At 40.0% G+C, this 7,758-nt stretch overlaps 1 protein-coding gene across 1 annotated transcript in view; it reads left to right on the plus strand.

The window, feature by feature from the left end:
- atosa (atos homolog A) overlaps positions 1-7,758 on the plus strand; it is a 36,390-nt gene that overhangs the window by 15,944 nt on the left and 12,688 nt on the right. The window lies entirely within an intron of this gene.

A 7,758-nucleotide genomic window follows, 5' to 3' on the forward strand; every position in this document is an offset into this window, starting at 1 on the left:
TTGTTGGTGTTGATTGCTCTTGCAAAGATGACAAAGAAGATGTGATGTATGCTGCTTTTTTTAATCTCTCATTTCAATGAAACTGCATTCAGCACAGTAGATTCTCACTCGTATTTTATGAGTGAAACAGAAACGAGTGTTAGATTTGTGTTTATTTATTTATTTTTCCTCTACTGATGCACAGTTAAAAGTCATGTGACACGAAACCAATGTTTTGTTTTATTTTAATCCTTTCAGTAATGCATACTGTACATGATAGAAGTTTAGTTTTTCTGATAAAAGCTTTGGCTTAAAAATACAACTGCGTATATATTGCAGCCCTTGAGCTTTTGGCACTATCTGCTGTGTCCAGTCCATGCATGATTGAAGGTGAGCTCATTACTGCATCACATTTTTAATTTATATTTCCTGCAGTGATGACTAAGAGGTGTAAGTGCAGCCAAAAAAAAACCAAAAACCCTTTACTTTGAACTGTTCAAGAATCAAGGACATCCACTGCTGTACCCGATCATAATAAGAAATTTTGCGATAGGAAAGACTGAACCTTCTATGTTTGGCTCCATTCAGAAGGAGTTAGATATCATTGTGTGTTAAGCTGACACACCTCAGTGAGCCCAGCAGACTGCTGCTGCACTGAAGCTGCCTGGAAATTGCCTTAATGCAATGCCTCCCGGCTGGCTGGTTATCTGAAGTCTGCAGACCCAAAAAAATCAAATGTCTTACACTTATCAATTTAAAACCTCAAAAGATTTTAAACATCAGGACTAAGACTGGGCATTTGAACTTTTGTAAGTTGCAAATACCCACTTGTGTCTTTGTTTCCTTGATTTGTCTCCAGAAATGGGTCCACTTGTACAGATCTTTGTTCAGAGTTTTATTGCATATTCATCTTGAGAAAATTGTCTCAGCCTGTAAGAGCAGTCAGAGCTGTAGTATCTTGTGTGGATGAAAATCAATTATTACTATGAGATACTTATTATTTTTACAGCATACTTGTGCTCTTAAACAAAGCAAGTGTGTGTTTACTGTTCCTTTTTCTCTTGCTTCTAAGTTTATTCTAATATTAGACGTGGATGTTTTATACAAAGGCAAGTGGAACACCCACTGATAGATCTTTGTTGTTATGTAAATGTTGAATCATGTTTGGGGGGGTTTTCTGGTTTTTTGTTTGTTTTTTCCCTATATTGCAAAATAAGTGTTACACTCACTTAATTTAATTAATTAATTAAAATAAAATTAAGGAAATCCCCACTGTAAAAATTGGACTCTCACAGTGCATAGGGTATATGTTGAAATGTGTTGATGTGCTGTTCTCATCTATAAGAGCTGCTTCATCTCCAGAGTCTTTTATTTATTCTTTTCTGTCCCTGTGAGTATTCTTTGAGAGGAACTCTGCTGAGATAAATGTCACATAATTTGCTTTATTTTTAAGAAATTTTTTCCAAGGTTCAAACATTTGAATGAAATTCACTTGACAGACAGTTAACTGAAAACATGGTTAAAATGACTTCCTGTCTCCCCTTTGAACTAACTGTGTAGGTTTCCGCTTTCCCCTTCAGTCATCTGTCTCCTTCAGTATCTCTACAGACCTTCTGTCTTTCTCTTTGTGAGCTCTGGCTGCTGCCCTGCAGTATGTTATCCCCCCTCTTTTTTGAGTGAGATATATCCTTTCCTTGATAATCAGTACCCCAGCTTTAGGTAGGTGAACTCTGCATTGTTGAATTCCCACTGTAACTTTGATCTGTGACTGATCTTGCACCAGCTTTTGTCTCCAGTTACCTCCATCTCACTTTTGGTAATGCAGCGAATATTATAGTTAGTTGTTGCTGTTTTTTTTTCTTTTTTCTTTTAAACACAAACGCAAAATAGAGAGAGTAAACCAAACTTCTGTGCATCAGATTTTCGAAGATGCCTCTTTGGTGTGGGAACTGTTTTTCTGGCATTTCATTAAAACTGGATTCTAGAAAAAATTGTTCATTGGTCAGTAATGAAAATAATTATTAGTTAAAGAAAACAGAGCTTTGCATATTTCACAAATCAAAATAATACAAATCTAGCTTAGTTATTTAATCCTCTGTCTAAAACGAACTGTTTTGCTTGCTTCTTTTTTTAACCCATCTTTCTTCTGATTGGCTGCCCCTCATAGTTGGAAGGCTTGAACAGTGGGATGGGTGGGGCTTCTGTGCTCAAAGGTGGAGCTGTGTACCTGAGATGACTATGTTAGAGATAGCCCTTCTGATTAACATCATACAGAACAAAGCCTGAATGATTTGAATTGACTGTTAAAAGCATATGCTGACCTAATTTATTTAAAAAAAACCCACCATTGTAACTGTTTATATATCGCAGGTCTCTTTTAACCATGCTACTCTGGAAGAGGCACAAACCGGGTAAAGTAATGGCCGTACAGAGGAGGATGAGAATGGTGGACATATGGGTACTTACTCAGCATTCTAATTAGCTGTGAGTGTATGTGTTTGAATGTTTGTATGTGTAGAGAGCAGAGAAAGAGGCACAACTATGCAGTGATTGTGTGGCCATGGTGCGCGGATTAATGGGTCATCTTATCTAAATGTGTGTCTCTTACATTCTGTCTTTCGCTCCTTCTTTCATGCCATCTGTTTGTGTTTTTAAAAAGCTACTGGGTACACAGTGTAAATGCTCTACTAGACTAAATGCATTTACATTGTATAATTTATAAAGACAGAAACAAGTGTAAGAATCTGTTGCAACACATGCAACAAAAAAAAGGCACACTGAACAGGTTGCTAAGGCACTTTACTGTGACGACAATGTTGGCTATCGAGAATGACCCCTATGCTCTTGTCCTGGAGGCCTTTTTCCATCCCACATGACTCTATACTGATCTTTTGGCTCGAGGAGATGGACACAGCTGAGAGGTGTGTATGTGATTGTGTGCATGTGTGTGTGTGCTGAACCAGGCGATCTGTAGGCGGATTCAGGCTGCTCTTGGTGGCAGGCGGTCATAGGTCTAATAATAAGACGCCCGAATCTTAATCCGACCTGTTACATAATTCACATCACACATGATCAGGAGACAGATGAGAGATCACATGCACATGGAAAAGAGGAAAATAACATTTTCCATCATGTGTACATGTATTACTGTTTGGGTTTGCTTAGTGCAGCATTTATCAGTGAAGTGTCACTGGACCTAAACACACAATTGTTTTCTGTTTGCATTTCTTAAGCACTGTTAGTAGTTGCTTATGGTACTTCTTTCAAACAATTTAAGAGGTCTAATGTAAACTGAAGAACATAATTTACACACATAGATGACCCAAAAACAAATTGAAGGAAGAAAGGAATAATGTATCTCAGACAAACATTAATTTAAAGTGTATGCATACAAACATATCAGCTAATGAGAGACAAAACTGACCGTTTGAAAAGATGGAGAGGCAGGAATTAATCAGTCATGGTCCAGTGGGTAAACGGAAGATGAGGGGAAGGAAAAGGCAGGATTGAACGTTGAACTTGTAGGCTTAATGACAAGTAAACAACTGTTACATAAATTTTAAAGTGACATTAACTATTTGTAGGTATGATTTAAAACATTGTTACATGCCTCTAGCTTTAGGAAATAATTTTAATATATATTTATTAGCTTAAAACGATATATGAAAAAAAAAAGCCCTGAAGTTTTCAGGTTTCTAAAGGTCACATGTGCGTGTGAGAGCTAGTCAACTAGATGTTGAAGCTCTGCTGCCTTCGTTGTCCACAACAATAATACTATTCAGTCAAACTAATTATTCAGATTTTATAAATGGAATTTGGATTAATGCAATGATCAGACACTGCCCAGTCTTTAACCTGCCAACTCTTGTGTATTATGTGCACAGCCTCTTCCACACACTACTCAGACAGCTCCCTCGCTGTAAGCAAAATTTATTGTGCATCATTTATGTCTTTTGCGTAGGATTTCGAGTATACAACCTACACAGACATGCTTGTGTGCTGTAGTGCAAAAAGCCAGCACATAGTCTGGCATTTCTGATAGTTTAAAAAGTTGGTTTGATAAGTAAAGGGAAAGACAGCCAAGTTTTCCAAGAAAAGGAAGGAGTTATGAAACCATTAAACACGAAGAAGGTAGATGTGAAAAGCACTGAAATAGGCTGCACTGTACAGTTTTCATTGTTTGGGGGTTTTGTTTTGTTTTTGTTTTGTTTTTTTTACACTTGTTTTCACTTCAAATACATTATTTGTCTATGAAGATCTAATTTGGTCTTCTCCACAGCAGGGGCTAAGCTAAAGGACCAACAACAGCGCATCACAAGCAGAAGTAGACTACAGACCTGCTGTTTCACATAATCTTGACACTGCCCATTGTTGACAGTACACAGCTACAACATGTAGACTTAAGTCTGGAAAACTTGGTCTCAGGTCACCACCCAATGATGCTGGCCCCTTAAAACACAGTGTATTTTCTGTAGTGTGAATGCCTTTAAAACATTCACGGTGCAGAGAGCAGGGCTTTTTCCTGCCACATGCTACATGTGAGAAGGGAAAATATACCAACCTGTTTCTCCAGAAACAGGAGAGGGTTGAAAATAATTATTTTTCTTAAGATACTGCATTACTTCCATCAGTCATTGAGTTGAGCTTTCTGGGTGAGAGTTTTTCCCATGTAGAAGGATCAGTCTCTGTACCAGCAAGATGAGAAAAATGCCTTACTCTGACTTTTGTTCTGCTTTTAATCATTTCAAGTAGCAGAAATCGGACACAAATGGGATTCTTTCTGAATACTTCATCTGTCCAAAGGTTTTCTTCGCCTTAGCCTCTTTTGTCTTATTCTGTATCTTGATTATCTCCTAACTTTGATTCAAGTTGTGTCTCTTTGTGTTTGTGTGTGTGTGTGTGTGTGTGTGTGTGTGTGTGTGTGTGTGTAGGCTTCATAGGAATGCTCTATTCAGGCGCAGTCCTTTAATGAATGACAGCTCTCATCTACACATACAGAGCCTGGGCCCCTTAACCAGAGCCTCCACCACTGGTCCTTTGTGTGCATGTTGTGTGTCATGTTGTCCTTGTTTGTTAGCGTTCATGTGTGTTTTTGCAATATGTGCTTTAGGGGTGTATGCGTTCCCGAGTCTAGCTTTCCCTAGAGCGAAGTAATCTGACACCCACTGTGCACATATGAATTGGGAGCTGTGTGTGTGTGTCTGCTTTTGGGGGTTAGCAAACCATTTCTCAGAGGCTGTTTTTTCCCTCTGCTCACTTAAGCGCTGCCCCCCCCCCCCACGCCAATTCATCAGCCCATGCTTCATTTTGTTCCCGAGTGTCACCTTTAGCCCAGATCCCAGTAGTACCAGGAGCCTCTTTGACCAACTGGGAACATCAAACCTTGGTTGGAAATCAGCAAGCCAGAACCCACCATACCCAGTGTGTGCAACCAGCCCTCATGTAAATACGAGAGACGGTGTCCTTGAATGCTGACCTTTGTCATACATTACCCCATTGCTCCTGTCTCTTCTCTCTTGTTCTAGCTCACTGTTGGTCTCCTACTCCCTTTGTTCACACAGTTCTGATTCAGCCCATAAAGAAAAGGAGATTGTCTGTGAATATAGCCTCCCTCTCCATCTCCTTTACCCTGCTTTTATTCAGCCTACAGCTGGCTAACAGACCCCCTCTTCCCCTCCCTCCCTCCTCATGTTTTGTATTGGACTGCGTTAGGGCTGCCACAAACGATTATTTTGATAGTCGACTAGTCACCGATTATTTATGCGATTAGTCGACTAATCAGATCATCATCCACTGGACGTAAAACTACAGCTTATTGCACCAGCAGCATCTGCTCTTATATAACTATCATTAGCTTACAGCTTTAAGCTTTTAAGGTGCTAACTAAAAATAAAGACAAGATGATAGTTTATTCAATTTTAATGAAATTTGCAGATTGTTTCGGTGAAGTTTAATAAACTCCTTGCTATCTAAAATATAACAGGACAACTGAGTATATTCTCCAGCATCTCACACTTCTGATAATCAGCTGTCTGCTTGATGTTTATTCAGCTGTGTAAAAACTATAACTTTAATCTCAGACAAACCGATTTACTCAGGAACAAATAAAATACTAAAGAAAGCCAAACAACAACATTTTTAATTTATCTAAGTGACTCATATATATTTAACCTGAGTAGCGAAAGACGGCGGTGGGTTTGAAAACAATTTGCCGGGAGTCCGGTGTTCTCACCGCGCTAGTGACCTAGCCCCCGGCTAGCCATCGAGCTAGTGGGTAACAGACGTCTCCGAAAACGTCGGAGCGCTTTTGAAAATATGTGGTGTCCTGATAAACTGAGCCGATATTTGAGGTTTACACAGCTACATTCTCGCCTGAAAATATGTTAAACGTTTATTTTGTGACCCAGAAAGAATAATAAGAGTAATATTAAAACTAACTAGCTGCCGCCATTGTTGGAAACTAAGCTGGGCCGCGCTATGAATTCTGGGACACAGCTGCTTCTTCTTCTTCTTCTTCTTCTTCTTCTTCGGGGTTTAACGGCAGCTGACATCCTTGTACATGCAGTGCTGCCATCTTCTGTTTCAGTCCGTTATTACACTCTTAAATCCTGCTACTTATTCCTGCGTCTTTTGGGATCTTACAAAGCTTCAAACGACGCGTCGACTATTAAATCAGTCGTCGACGATTTTGATAGTCGACGTAATCGTGACTAGTCGACAAATCGTGGCAGCCCTAGACTGCGTCTCTCTCCACGTGCAGCACCAGCTCAAAGGCATGTAGGAGGAGTTCCCTGAGTGGAATGTGTGCGACTGGCTGGCTATGATATGCATGCACTCACACATATATACAGCAGCAGCTCATAGCTCACACTTCTGCATAGCCAGCTGAGAGGGACTCTATTCTACCCAGCCCCGCTGTGGTGGGAGGAGGACAGGGTGTGTTTATGTGCTTCTGTACTTGTGTTCTTGTGAGGACCAGCACAGTCATAGTTTCAAAGAAGAGAGAGAGAGTGAGAGCAGTGTTTTCACCTAAATTTGACTTGAGTTTGGTTTGCTGCTGGCTCACTTATTTAGACCTGCAGAGGTTATATGTACAGGCAACTCCTGTGAGTCAGAAGAAAGAAAGCTATGATTCTTTGTGCTGCTGTGCATCAGCTGACCTCCTGCGGGATTCTGGGAGTTTTCTCTGGAGAAGAGCAGGAGATGGAGAACTAAGACAGGCTCTTCAGCTGTTTGCTAAAAATACCCTCCTTAAGGTCTAAGCTCATTTATAACACAAACAGCAGGATTTGTTTAATTTTGTTGTGGCAGGAGACACGCGAGCTAGTTGACTATCATCTTACTGACCCAGCTGCACCTTTTTGTAGTTGAGAATCAAATACATTTAATGAAATCAAATACTTAGCATAAGCTGTAATTTTACTGTGACATCTAGTTCTCCTTTGTGCTCTTGTATAGCTGTTAGTCAGAGGGGAATAGTGCCGTTAAAGGTCCTGCTCTCTCGTGCCAGCCCCACCCACAGCCCCTGGCCAAACTGGTGGAGCATGCACTCTTATGATTTCTCTTGAGTGATTTCCTCGTGTAACTGGTTGATCTTTTGTTTGCAAATGTTTTTCCAATGAATATTAATGATGTCATCGTCAGTGCGGCTGATGTTTATGTGCACGCCACATAGAGAAGAAACAATCAGTGTGGCTTCACCCAACAACTCAGCTGACATGGATGATCTAAATATATTCCTTTGAAGTGGCCAAACTGGAAAACTTGTGTCATTCACTG

This window comes from Rhamphochromis longiceps, linkage group LG1 (assembly GCF_057381845.1).
Source record: "Rhamphochromis longiceps isolate RC_006_pf linkage group LG1, R_longiceps_female_GT1.1, whole genome shotgun sequence".
NCBI lineage: Eukaryota > Metazoa > Chordata > Actinopteri > Cichliformes > Cichlidae > Rhamphochromis > Rhamphochromis longiceps.